The following is a 12,305-nucleotide window of genomic DNA, read 5'->3' as shown; positions in this document are numbered from 1 at the left end:
ATATTGTTTGTTGATATATAGATACAAATTTGATTATAATTTGACATGTTGTTTAATATATAGTGAATCCATTGAAATTTGTATGTTTCAATGAAATGTTATTTCGAAATGGTTAGAAATTTGACAAGTCGTTTTATATATATATATTGTGTATTCATTCAAATAATTATAATTTTTATATATATTTGAATAATTTGTAATTTACACATTTTAAGTAATTCAAATGTTCGAATAATTTGACATGTAGAAATCATCATCATGCCAAGGAAGAAACCAAAAAATCAAACAAATGAAGATAGGGAGAGAGATTTGGCAATTAAAAGAGATAAAATGAAATTACTATGTGAGCAAAGAAAATTGCAAAGCAATAATGAAAAATTGACTTTCGAAGAGGATCAAGAACCACCGGTACCAAGAAACAAAGAGGAAGAATTGGAAAGACAAAGAGAACGAATGAGACTGTTATGCTCAAGAAGACAATTGAATTGTGAAGCTACACCATCTTCTAATGTTGGAGTCATATCGTCCGCTACACCATCTTCCAATGTTGAAGTCATATCATCCTCTCATGTTGAAGAGAAACCGATTTGTAGTTTCGACGATATACACACTCCATCATGTCATGTTGAAGGCACAACATCAACACATCAAGTAGGTGATATTCCATCTTTTGCATCTTATTGCCAAGGCACATCATCTTCGGTTCAAGGTACGCAATACACTCAACCTTATGTTGATGTTCAAAATGTTGAGATAATTGAAGAGATTATAACACCTTCTAGAATTTGTTTTAGAAGACCAAAATATTTGATTGATATTGATAGTAACATTTTGAAATCAATGCCTGACAAGATTAGCAAGCGTACTTGTCAAAGAAAAGTTAATCGTATGTGGAGATTATTTTTTGATGAATTAAATATTACAGGTCAATGCCAATTATTTGTTGAAATGATGAGGAATTTAAAATTTAGGCCTATCATGAAGATTCTAGGGCTAAGAACGATGGATGATTCAAATGAAAAAAACATTGTAAAGAATCTAATGAATGCTTATGACAAAGTGGGTTCTAAATCACGCACCAAAGATAGTAATATCGCAAGACGACTACTTACATCGATAATAGTAAGTAGCCAAATGAAGAAATCTCGACTCATGAGAAAGACAAGCAAAACATTAAAAATTGGTAGAGGTACTCTAAGGAGAGCCATGCTAAGGCGTGAGAGATTGGAAGATCCAACAAAAAATGAGTTATGGACATTTAGCGGTAGACTACCGCGAAAGGATAAAGAAATTAGTGAAGCCTTGAAATCATTGATCGAAGATTTTTGGAAAAATAACACACGTGTTTCCCCTAATCAAAGAGATGTTGTAAGAAGGAGGATTGGTAGCCAAAATCGCGAGCCACATGCAAAACATTTTTTGGACACAAATCAGACACAATTTTTTGCAAAATTTATTGGTATGTATCCTCAAATTCGAATAAGTCAAAGATTTTTTGAGATGGGTAAACCTTTTTATGTGAAGATAAATCACACGCGCACAACTTGTTGTTGTAGGATACATATTGAATTTTCTAACCATTTTGATATTTTTAGGCATATATGCATAATTTTGCATTCTCAGTTTGTTTTGCAGGATTGTGACATAAATGAGCCACCAAGATCTTCAAGGGAATTCATATCCAACATTTTATGTGAAATAAGGGACGGCCAACAATTTTACAAGACATCATGCTTGGATGGTACGTGCTTATTTTGTGGTTCTTTGCAACTTTTATCAACTTGTCAACATATGGATAGTACACAGGCAATTGGAAATGAAATAGTAGATTATGGAAAATTTAAGACAGTGACATATGCTCTAAAAGATGGGAAACATGGTAAAAGATGTGATTTAGTCATTGAAAAGATTCCAGTGTATGAGTTCATGAAGATTTTTCGTAAAAACATTATTTACGAGTATGCAAGGCATACCCATAGAGCTCGATGGCTGGATTTGCAATTCAAGTTGTGCAAGGATACGTTTCCACTGGATACCATTGTTTCGGTTGTAGATTTAGCAGAGAACTACACACTAAAACCACAAAATGAGGTGCAAGAAAAGTATTATACTTCTCAACAGGTTTCCATATTTGTTCACATAACATTCATGCATTCACCTACAAGTATAGAGGATGACAGGAAGATTTTGAGGGAGTACTATTTTTACATCAGCGATGATTGATCACATTCTACAGAGTTCGTACATGGTTGTTTTCAACTATTTTATGGAGATTTGGCTAACAGGGGCATCACATATCGTCAGAACATTATTTGGTCAGACAATTGTGCATCTCAATTCAAGAATGCACGGATGTTCTATTGGTTGAGCAGGATGCACAAGTTGTGTAGAATTCAATACATGTGGAATTTCACAGAGGCTGGTCATGGAAAGGGAGAGCATGATGGTGCAGGCGCATGCATCAAAAGAGCCTTAGCTCTTGAAGAACTAAAGTACAAAGATGGAGGAATATTGACAGATGCAAAATCCATCGTCCAGTGGTGTAATGCTACAATGGGTCCAGGTAAGGAAGGTGAGTCTACGGTTCGTAGATTTTTTTGGTTGATAGATAATACTAACATTACACCATATCAAGATTGTTGCGCACTAACAGGATCCAGTGAGTTGCACTCTTTTAGAAGCTCTGATGCAGGTTCATGGAGTATCCACACACGAAAAATGGCATGTTATTGTCCATCATGTGCAGAGGAAAATTGGGATGACTGCGAGTCGACTGAATGGGTGGACAAATGGGATATACGAGTTTTGGACCCAATTGACACCTATCGTCCCCCACAAGCATTGGAAATGGTACAGATGGAATCGTCTATTGACTTTGACCGCTTGTCTGATCTAGTGCAACCTGGTAATATATATATTTATATATCTTTGTAATTTCAATATGTAACTTTATAACTTTTACGCAAGTATTTTCTGAATTAATGACCGCATTTTGTACATTTGTCACTACAGGCCATGTTTTTGCTGTTATTGCACCTGAAGACAATGAAGAAGGGACATATTATTATTTGTGTCATTGTGTTCAAGCCAAACAAAAATTGGATTACTCGGTTATAGATGGTGAGGGTTTAGAGTACCATGTCGGTGCGGTGGTTGTAACCGACACATGGCTTAGACAATATTCTATGAAGAACCCTAACTTGTGGTTATTCGAGGATTGGCAAACAGAGAGGAAGATTCTTCATTATTCAAATCTTGTTGTCGCATCAAATGTCCACTTGATAAAATATGGTGGAAAACCACATAATAAGAATCTTTGGAGAGTTCGTAAGTCAGACCACGAGGCAATACTTGAGACATTAAAATGTCGAGCAGATCCAGTTGGCTCATTAGATTGAATACAGAGAGAGGGAGAGAGAGAAAGAGTGATCAACTAGATCCAAATACATTGTTGCAACCTCTTCCCCAAGACCGTCCACATGAATAAGGTGGACCGTATTGTTATGATGCGTAAGTGATGAGATTTAGTTTAAATCATAGATTTTATGTTTTGATTTGTTTAGAATCTAGATTTTATGTTTTGATGTCTCCATTTTTTTTAAAGCTAGAACAATATTTTTCATATTTTCTTATTGTGACGATATTTTTCTTTCATTGCATGTTCTCTTGGATGACAGGAGGGAGAGAAGAAAAATAAGTAGATTTCCAAACAGCCAGCCACCCTTCTTCATGTAATTTATTCATTTAAGGTAAAAGTCCCATTTCCTTTGTTTGGCTTTGATATTTGGTTATTTAAAGTCATTATTCTAGTTGGACCTTCGTATGTTTGAATTTGGGATTGTTTAGTGTCTATTTGTTATGATTATACTGAATTATTAATTCTACGATGTTTCTATTATTTAATTATTTAAAATAAATTAAAACTTTTTGTATAAAATTATTATTTTTTATTTCTATCTATTTGTTATGATTATTTCTATTATTTAAAATAAATTAATTCTATAATATCTCTATGATGAACTATTTATATTTCTAAACTTTACATATTTTACGCCATGACCAACAATCAAACTATTATAACAATACAAATACATTTAAATAGTAATGTAAGAATGGTTTAGTTCACATAAAAAATAAGTCCATCTTAGATATTCTAAATACATCACAAAACTTTATCGCTTCAAAAAAATTGGAATTTCTCCCATCTACTTGAGTTCCCATCAATTGTCCATAAAAATGGGAAAGGGAATAGGTGCTATGCTCCCAATCCCAACATCCTCCTGTCCACTACTAGGAGATGTGTGTAATGTAGGATTCAGCTACATCAACTTAGTCATTTTTTTCACTAGTTGATTGGGACTCTCACCATTTGTTGCCAACTATGGTGACAATGCTTGGGGTTACACTTATTAAGTAAGAATATTTCCTAATCTAGGTATTAGAGCATTGAACATATCAGAATGTGATTTATGCTATGGGAGAAGAGGTATGTTGGGCATACTAATTGATTCTAGGGCTAGTGCAATTACATCTCCTTCCACTAGTGTTGTAAATATAATTTCTATAGTTGTTGAAGGTGCACCTCCAATATTTAGTCTATATCTCTTTCAAACATTTAGATTATCCTCTCTTTCTTCCCTCTTCTATTCCTTTAGTGCAACCTTCTCCGCAACTCATTTTCCCCTCTCTATAGCATATAAGATCTCATTTCTTGCAATCTTTTCCTCTCTCCCATCTTTCCTATCCCTGATCTTCTCCTTCATGTAAAGTGCATTAGCCTCAAATAACTTCTTAGTCTCTCTTGTTCCTTAGAATTTTGTATCCTTTTCTTTGGTAGCTATAGGAATCTACTGGGTAAACCACTATGTTGTTTTCTGTCTAGTGGCATGTAACGTATAAAATCATCATCTCCATCATAGTCATTTTGGGCCTGGGTATCAAAAAATTGTTAACTATTTATTTCATCATGGTTGCCACCATTTGCAAAGCATTAGATGACGTCCTTGGGGTCAACATGTGGTGGGGATGGAATTAAAAGGGAGACATTTTCATCCCCACAAGTATTTGGTTACCCAAGGTTTGTGACAACCTCCTACAACAAATCTGGTTGTGAATCTTGCATTAGCAAGCTTAATCTAATATCAATGTTTGTTGTATGCTCAAGGTTTTATCTCCTATAATAGTCCACTGGCTGGTTCAGGTTTTCTGGTTGGGTATTTTTAGGTGCAATTGTACCTAGTCCCTTCATATTTTGTCCATAACTCCTCAACAAAGTGTTAATTGGTTCATCTAATAAGCCATTGATTTTTAGGAAGGATTCAATACTGATTTCCTCCCCCTCGCTTTACAACTCATCAATATTTGCATCATCTACAGTAGTTGTTTCTTGCAAGTCATCTCTTACACTTTCTCAATTTTGCCTCTTCTAGGCTTGTTCCAACTAGCCCTTGCCAGTCCTAAACTATTGGGTGATTAAAATACCCTTTTCCTCACTCTAAAATATACTCCAAAACCAACTACACTTGTTTTGTAAAATATCACTCAAAACTGGCTATTTCAGTCTGCCAACTAGGCCTAGTTTGAGGCCATTTACAAAACAACTCACAATCCCTTGACTTTTGGAACTCCCATGACCCAAAAAAGTCTTAAGACATGACTCAAATGAAAGGATTCTTTTATTTTTTTGGTCTCATGATCAACTTTACAATGGTTTTTACAAAACCCTCCTTTCTAGCCCCTTTACCCTAGGGCTTTCTAGAACTCTTACTTTGCAATGTCTCTAGAACCCCAAAATGGTTCAACCACCTTCACTTTGGTTATATTAGATGACTTCAAACATAAAATGTAACTCTTGTTTGGAGAAAACACTAAATCCACCTTGGGAGCAATCACATACCCCTTTTTATGCACTCAAATTTTAGGGAAAACTATGCAAATACTTCTTAAATGGTTTCAACACTCAAATTTTCAGATGGAAATGGTTATTATAGACTCAAAAAAACAAGAAAAATCCCAAACTTGAGGTTTCTCAACACTCAACAATCAAATTTCAAAACTATTACCAGCACTTACTACTAGGACAATTTCTAGTTTTAATGGTCAAACTCCCAAACCATACAAAGGACCCCCCACTATTTTTGCATTTTTAAACACTCTTTTTGGAGACCTACAATAACCTCTCTCACTTTTTGGAGATCACATTCCGTTTTCATTTTACGATGCCATCTCGGGTGATGCTGAAACTTGCAATGTCGGCTAGTACAAAGTTGCCAACTGCCAAATCTCTCTCACCTTTCCTCATGGGATCAAACTGTCTACTCCATTAGCTCCGTGTGGTCGGGTAAACCCTATCCCCAACCTCGTCCTATCCCCTTCAGTGCTCGAACGTTCTCAGGCACGCCAATCCAGAATGTCCCCAAGGGTCACTAAATGCCATAGGGCTGCGATCTTTGACGGGGCATATCTCGGAGCTCGTGCGAGGTATGGATGCGATTCTAGTTCCTACAGGACTGTGTTGCGAAGACCTACAATAACCTCTCTCACTTTTTGGAGATCACACTCCATTTTTGTTTTACAACACCATCTCGGGTGATGCTGAAACTTGCAGTGTGGGCCAGTACAAAGTTGCCAACTGCCAAATCTCTCTCACCTTTCATCGTGAGATCGAACTGTCTGCTCTGTTAGCTCCGGGTGGCTGGGTAAACCCTATCCCCAACCTCGTCCTATCCCCTTCAGTGCTCAAACGTTCTCAGGCACGCCATTCCGAAATGTCCCCAAGGGTCACTAAATGCCATAGGGCTGCGATCTTTGACGGGGCATATCTTGGAGCTCGTGTGAGGTATGGATGGGATTCTAGTTCCTACAGGACCGTGTTGTGGAGACCTACAATAACCTCTCTCACTTTTTGGAGATCACATTCTGTTTTCATTTTACAACACCATCTCGGGTGATGCTGAAACTTGTAGTGTTGGCCAGTACAAAGTTGCCAACTGCCAAATCTCTCTCATCTTTCGTCGTGGGATCAAACTATCTCCTCCATTAGCTCCGGGTGGCCGGGTAAACCTTATCCCCAACCTCTTCCTGTCCCCTTCAGTGCTCAAATGTTCTCTGGAACGCTGAACCAGAATGTCCCTAAGGGTCACTAAATGCCACAGGGCTGCGATCTTTGACGAGGCATATCTCGAAGCTCGTGCAAGGTATGGATGCAATTCTAGTTCCTACAGGACCGTGTTGCGGATACCTACAATAACCTCTCTCACTTTTTGGAGATCACACTCCATTTTTGTTTTACAACGCCATCTCGGGTGATGCTGAAACTTGCAGTGTGGGCCAGTACAAAGTTGCCAACTACCAAATCTCTCTCACCTTTCGTTGTGGGATCGAACTGTCTGCTCTGTTAGCTCTGAGTGGCCAGGTATACCCTATACCCAACCTCGTCCTATCCCCTTTAGTGCTCGAACGTTCTCAGGGACGCCAATCCGGAATGTCCCCAAGGGTCACTAAATGCCATAGGGTTGTGATCTTTGATGGGGCATATCTCAGAGCTCGTGTGAGGTATGGATGCGATTCTAGTTCCTACAGGACCGTGTTGCAGAGACCTACAATAACCTCTCTCTCTTTTTGGAGATCACATTCTGTTTTCATTTTACAACACCATCTCGGGTGATGCTAAAACTTGTAGTGTTGGCCAGTACAAAGTTGCCAACTGCCAAATCTCTCTCATCTTTCGTCATGGGATCAAACTGTCTGCTCCATTAGCTCCGGGTGGCTGGGTAAAACCTATCCCCAACCTTGTCTTGTCCCCTTCAATGCTTGAATGTTCTCAGGCACGCCAAACCAGAATGTCCCTAAGGGTCACTAAATGCCACAGGGCTGCGATCTTTGATGAGGTATATCTCGGAGCTCGTGCAAGATATGGATGAGATTCCAATTCCCACAGGACTGTGTTGCAGAGACCTACAATAACCTCTCTTGCTTTTTGGAGATCACATTCCATTTTCATTCTACAATGCCATCTCGGGTGATGCTGAAACTTGTAGTGTTGGCCAGTACAAAGTTGCCAACTGCCAAATCTCTCTCATCTTTTGTCATGGGATCAAACTGTCTACTCCATTAGCTCCGGGTGGCCGGGTAAAACCTATCCCCAACCTTGTCTTGTCCCCTTCAATGCTTGAATGTTCTCAGGCACGCCGAACCAGAATGTCCCTAAGGGTCACTAAATGCCACAGGGCTGCGATCTTTGACGGGGCATATCTCGGAGCTCGTGCAAGATATGGATGAGATTCCAATTCCTACAGGACTGTGTTGCAGAGACTTACAATAACCTCTCTCACTTTTTGGAGATCACATTCCGTTTTCATTCTACAATGCCATCTCAGGTGATGCTGAAACTTGTAGTGTTGGCCAGTACAAAGTTGCCAACTGCCAAATCTCTCTCATCTTTCGTTGTGGGATCAAACTGTCTACTCCATTAGCTCTGGGTGGCCGATTAAACCTTATCCCCAACCTCTTCCTATCCCCTTCAGTGCTCGAACGTTCTCAAGCACACTGAACCAGAATGTCCCTAAGGGTCACTAAATGCCACAGGGTTGTGATATTTGACGGGGCATATCTCGAAGCTCGTGCGAGGTATGGATGTGATTCTAGTTCCTACAGGATCGTGTTACAGAGACCTACAATAACCTCTCTCACTTTTTGGAGATCACACTTCATTTTTGTTTTACAATGCCATCTCGGGTGATGCTGAAACTTCCAGTGTAGGCCAGTACAAAGTTGCCAACTGCCAAATCTCTCTCACCTTTCATCGTGGGATTGAACTATCTACTCTGTTAGCTTCGAGTAGCCGGGTAAACCCTATCCCCAACCTCATCGTATCCCCTTTAGTGCTCGAACGTTCTCAGGCACGCCAATCCGGAATGTCCCCAAGGGTCACTTAAATGCCATAGGGCTGCGATCTTTGATGGGGCATATCTCGGAGCTCGTGTGAGGTATGGATGCGATTCTAGTTCCTACAGGACAGTGTTGCGGAGACCTACAATAACCTCTTTCTCTTTTTGGAGATCACATTCTATTTTCATTTTACAACACCATCTCGGGTGATGTTGAAACTTGTAGTGTTGGCCAGTACAAAGTTGCCAACTACCAAATCTCTCTCATCTTTCGTCGTGGGATCAAACTGTCTGCTCCACATTAGGTAAGAGAGTGAAAATGTTACTATCACTTCAACGCACATGATGCAATTGGAAATGCAAATTTTGATGATAATCATTTTGTGATAAGGGAGAGACTAGGGATGATCATTGTTACTATCTCTTTAGTAGTGGAATTTTTTTTTCTCTTGAATTTGGTGGTGGGGGATCAGTGGTAAAACTCCTTGGATATTCCTTCTTATGATGTTAGTGACAAGTGTTGCTCTTTGAAAACACTTGTACAATATTTTTTAAATTATTAGATAAACACAGAGAATTGTAAGTATTAAACATGATTAGCCTTTAGTTCCTAGAAGATCTTTATTTCCCCATCAATGCATTTAGAAAGTTAAGTTTGAAGAAGATCATAAATAGAAAAAATTAGAGAAGCGATTTAAACATTTATATTGATTGGAAACATGTGAGTCTTGAGTTTCCTCTACCTTTTAAAGAACGGTCCTTAGCTAGCAGACCTAATTCCACATTCCATAAGACTGTCATTGCGCTAAAGATTTAGGAAACCAACTACTCTAAGATAAAGCTTCCCGATCAATAATAATCTAGCCTATTGAGGTACATAATACTTCTCAATTAAACTTGTGTTAATTCAGTATTAATTTTGTAATTAACTACAATTTCAGTATCTGTGTACAGGGGGTGACTGAGAAAACTATTTGAGGTCCAATTTGAAAATATATTTGTAAGGATCTCGACCAAGGTTCACAACTTCGATTATTAATACATTCATTCAGGCCAAAACCTCACTACAAAAAAATAATATATAAAAAAGGTAGTGAATAACATCATGTCTAGACCCAAATCAACCAATGAAAGTCAAATTAGCATAATGTGGAACAACAATATATGCATTGAGTGGGTTGTCATAAAAAAGCTTCATAATAAAATTCATGTCTAGAATTAAAAGACCTTAAAGAACATTTATGCTTGTAACACAAATGGCCATTCAAAACTGAATATGATTACAATATGTGAAATAGCATTACAAGAACTTGTAATGCTCTTGTGAACATCGTGTTAATTCTTGTAAGAATCCCTAAGATGCTTGTTATACTCAAAATTTTGTTGAAATTGAATTAATTTTTATCCTATCGGTTAATTGGCTTAGGGTGATATATGCTTCTTGGATGGAATAATGAGTTCGTGATTAACTCTGTATTAAGATTCATAGCATCTTCTAGTTATTTGCAAAGGAAATTTATAAATTACTTGCTAATGTCATATGGCTTGCTTGAGAAAGATGTCCGTGTTCTTATTGATGGGTACTAATGACTATCCACATTTAGTTCTTTAATATCCTATTTGACAAGCTTTCCATAGACATTTCTTTGCCATACTAAGTATTTTTGAAAACATATTTGAGTAGGACTATAGTAGATACTACCAGAAACAGCTTCTTTGCAGTTTTTGAGAAATACTAATAAAGCAAAAAAGAACATCTACTAGTTGGTAGACATAATGGTAACTCTCTAGCAATTGAATTTCATTTCATACATGCACATATCTAATTTAATGTCATACACGAACATATCTAATTTAACGTCATACATGAACAAACATATAATATAAAATGATAACCAATAATGTCATATACATTAACAAACACATAATATATTATGATAACCAATAATGTCGTATATGAACAAACATATCATATATTAACTAATAATGTCATACATCAAATATAGAATGTCATATGTACATCAAATGTGTATCGAATATGTCTCTCAGATGCCTATATATATACATGGGGAAGGAAACAAGTCTCTATATATATGTATCAAATATCTCAACTACATCTTTTCCTTCCCACGAGGGGAAGGAAACAAGTCTCTTGACGTCCTCTGCCGTCATGTGGAGGGAGACAGTGGAGATGACGTGGCCTTCTTGACACGCTCACTTGACCTCTTGTTGAGGCTCTTCTCCAGGTCCAACTAATACAAAGAAAGTAGATATGAATCAATATTTATTATACGTTGAAATCAAATATATGTACTCACAAAATCAATTATTTTCTTACCGCCAACAAATAGTCACTCTGTAAGTCCACCTCAAATGCTCGTGGACAATTAGGCGTGACAAGACCCTACAACAATTCAATAAATATAATCACTTATAAATAACATTAGAAATTTTGAGATTAACTATTATAAACAACAACTAGAATGAAGAAAATTCTTTCATACCTCTGTCAGTGGCTGTGAGCTAGCCACAGCTGCGGCCACTCCACTATCAACAGACTGTCGCAGATGAGGAGGTGTGTCCGACATCATGAGCTACATGTCATAAAATACACGTTATATCTAACATGAAACATGGAATAAATATAATCAAATGAATTAAATTAACATGAAACAACTATACCTGTGTGAAGCTCGTATGATGTCTCTGCTCTGCATCTGTGGTAAAGGTTGAGGGTCCTGTGGAGAACTGATGCACATGCATATTTTTTTTGGTCAATCCTTAATATGATTACGTAATAAATATATGTATTAATTAAAATGATTAAATTGATACATACCTCAGGACTCGTCGAAGGGACAAAAAATGGGCCTGGAGGATCACTGCTAGGCCTAGGAACACTTTGACCCTAAATTTTGAACAATGTCAATAAATCCTAATTAATTAATCATTCACTATACATATGAAATGTAATCAAATTAGTAATTTACCTGTGTGTCAATGCCAAATGTCTCATTCAGGAACTGATCGGTGACAAGCCCATCATCTGCACCATCTCCGACATGAGTGCCAAATGTGCATAGGGATCCACATGAAGTGCACATGTGACCACGACATATAGAAGGATCCCCCTAAACTAATGGGCTCATGGAATGGATGAGGGTCTATGTCAAAGCATTAATGGTCCCTAGAGTGCTGGCCTCTACATGTTCCTTCACAACTGAAGGAATAATCACATGCTCACGCTGTGGATGGACCACGGGTTCCCTAACTACATTAGGGTCACGACGTGCTCCGGGTCTCTCAAATGATGACCCCCCACCTCTACCCTGGGAGTCTAACATATCAAAATAATTAGGGATCTCCCCAAGGACAAAGTCACAATATAATTTCTTCAAAAAATACATGGGGACCTCG

The sequence above is a fragment of the Cupressus sempervirens genome, chromosome 1 (assembly GCF_028749045.1).
Source record: "Cupressus sempervirens isolate cs-2001-9-10 chromosome 1, ASM2874904v1, whole genome shotgun sequence".
Lineage (NCBI taxonomy): Eukaryota > Viridiplantae > Streptophyta > Pinopsida > Cupressales > Cupressaceae > Cupressus > Cupressus sempervirens.
The sequence above is the reverse complement of the archived record's forward strand: the minus strand, read 5'-3'. Positions refer to the sequence as shown.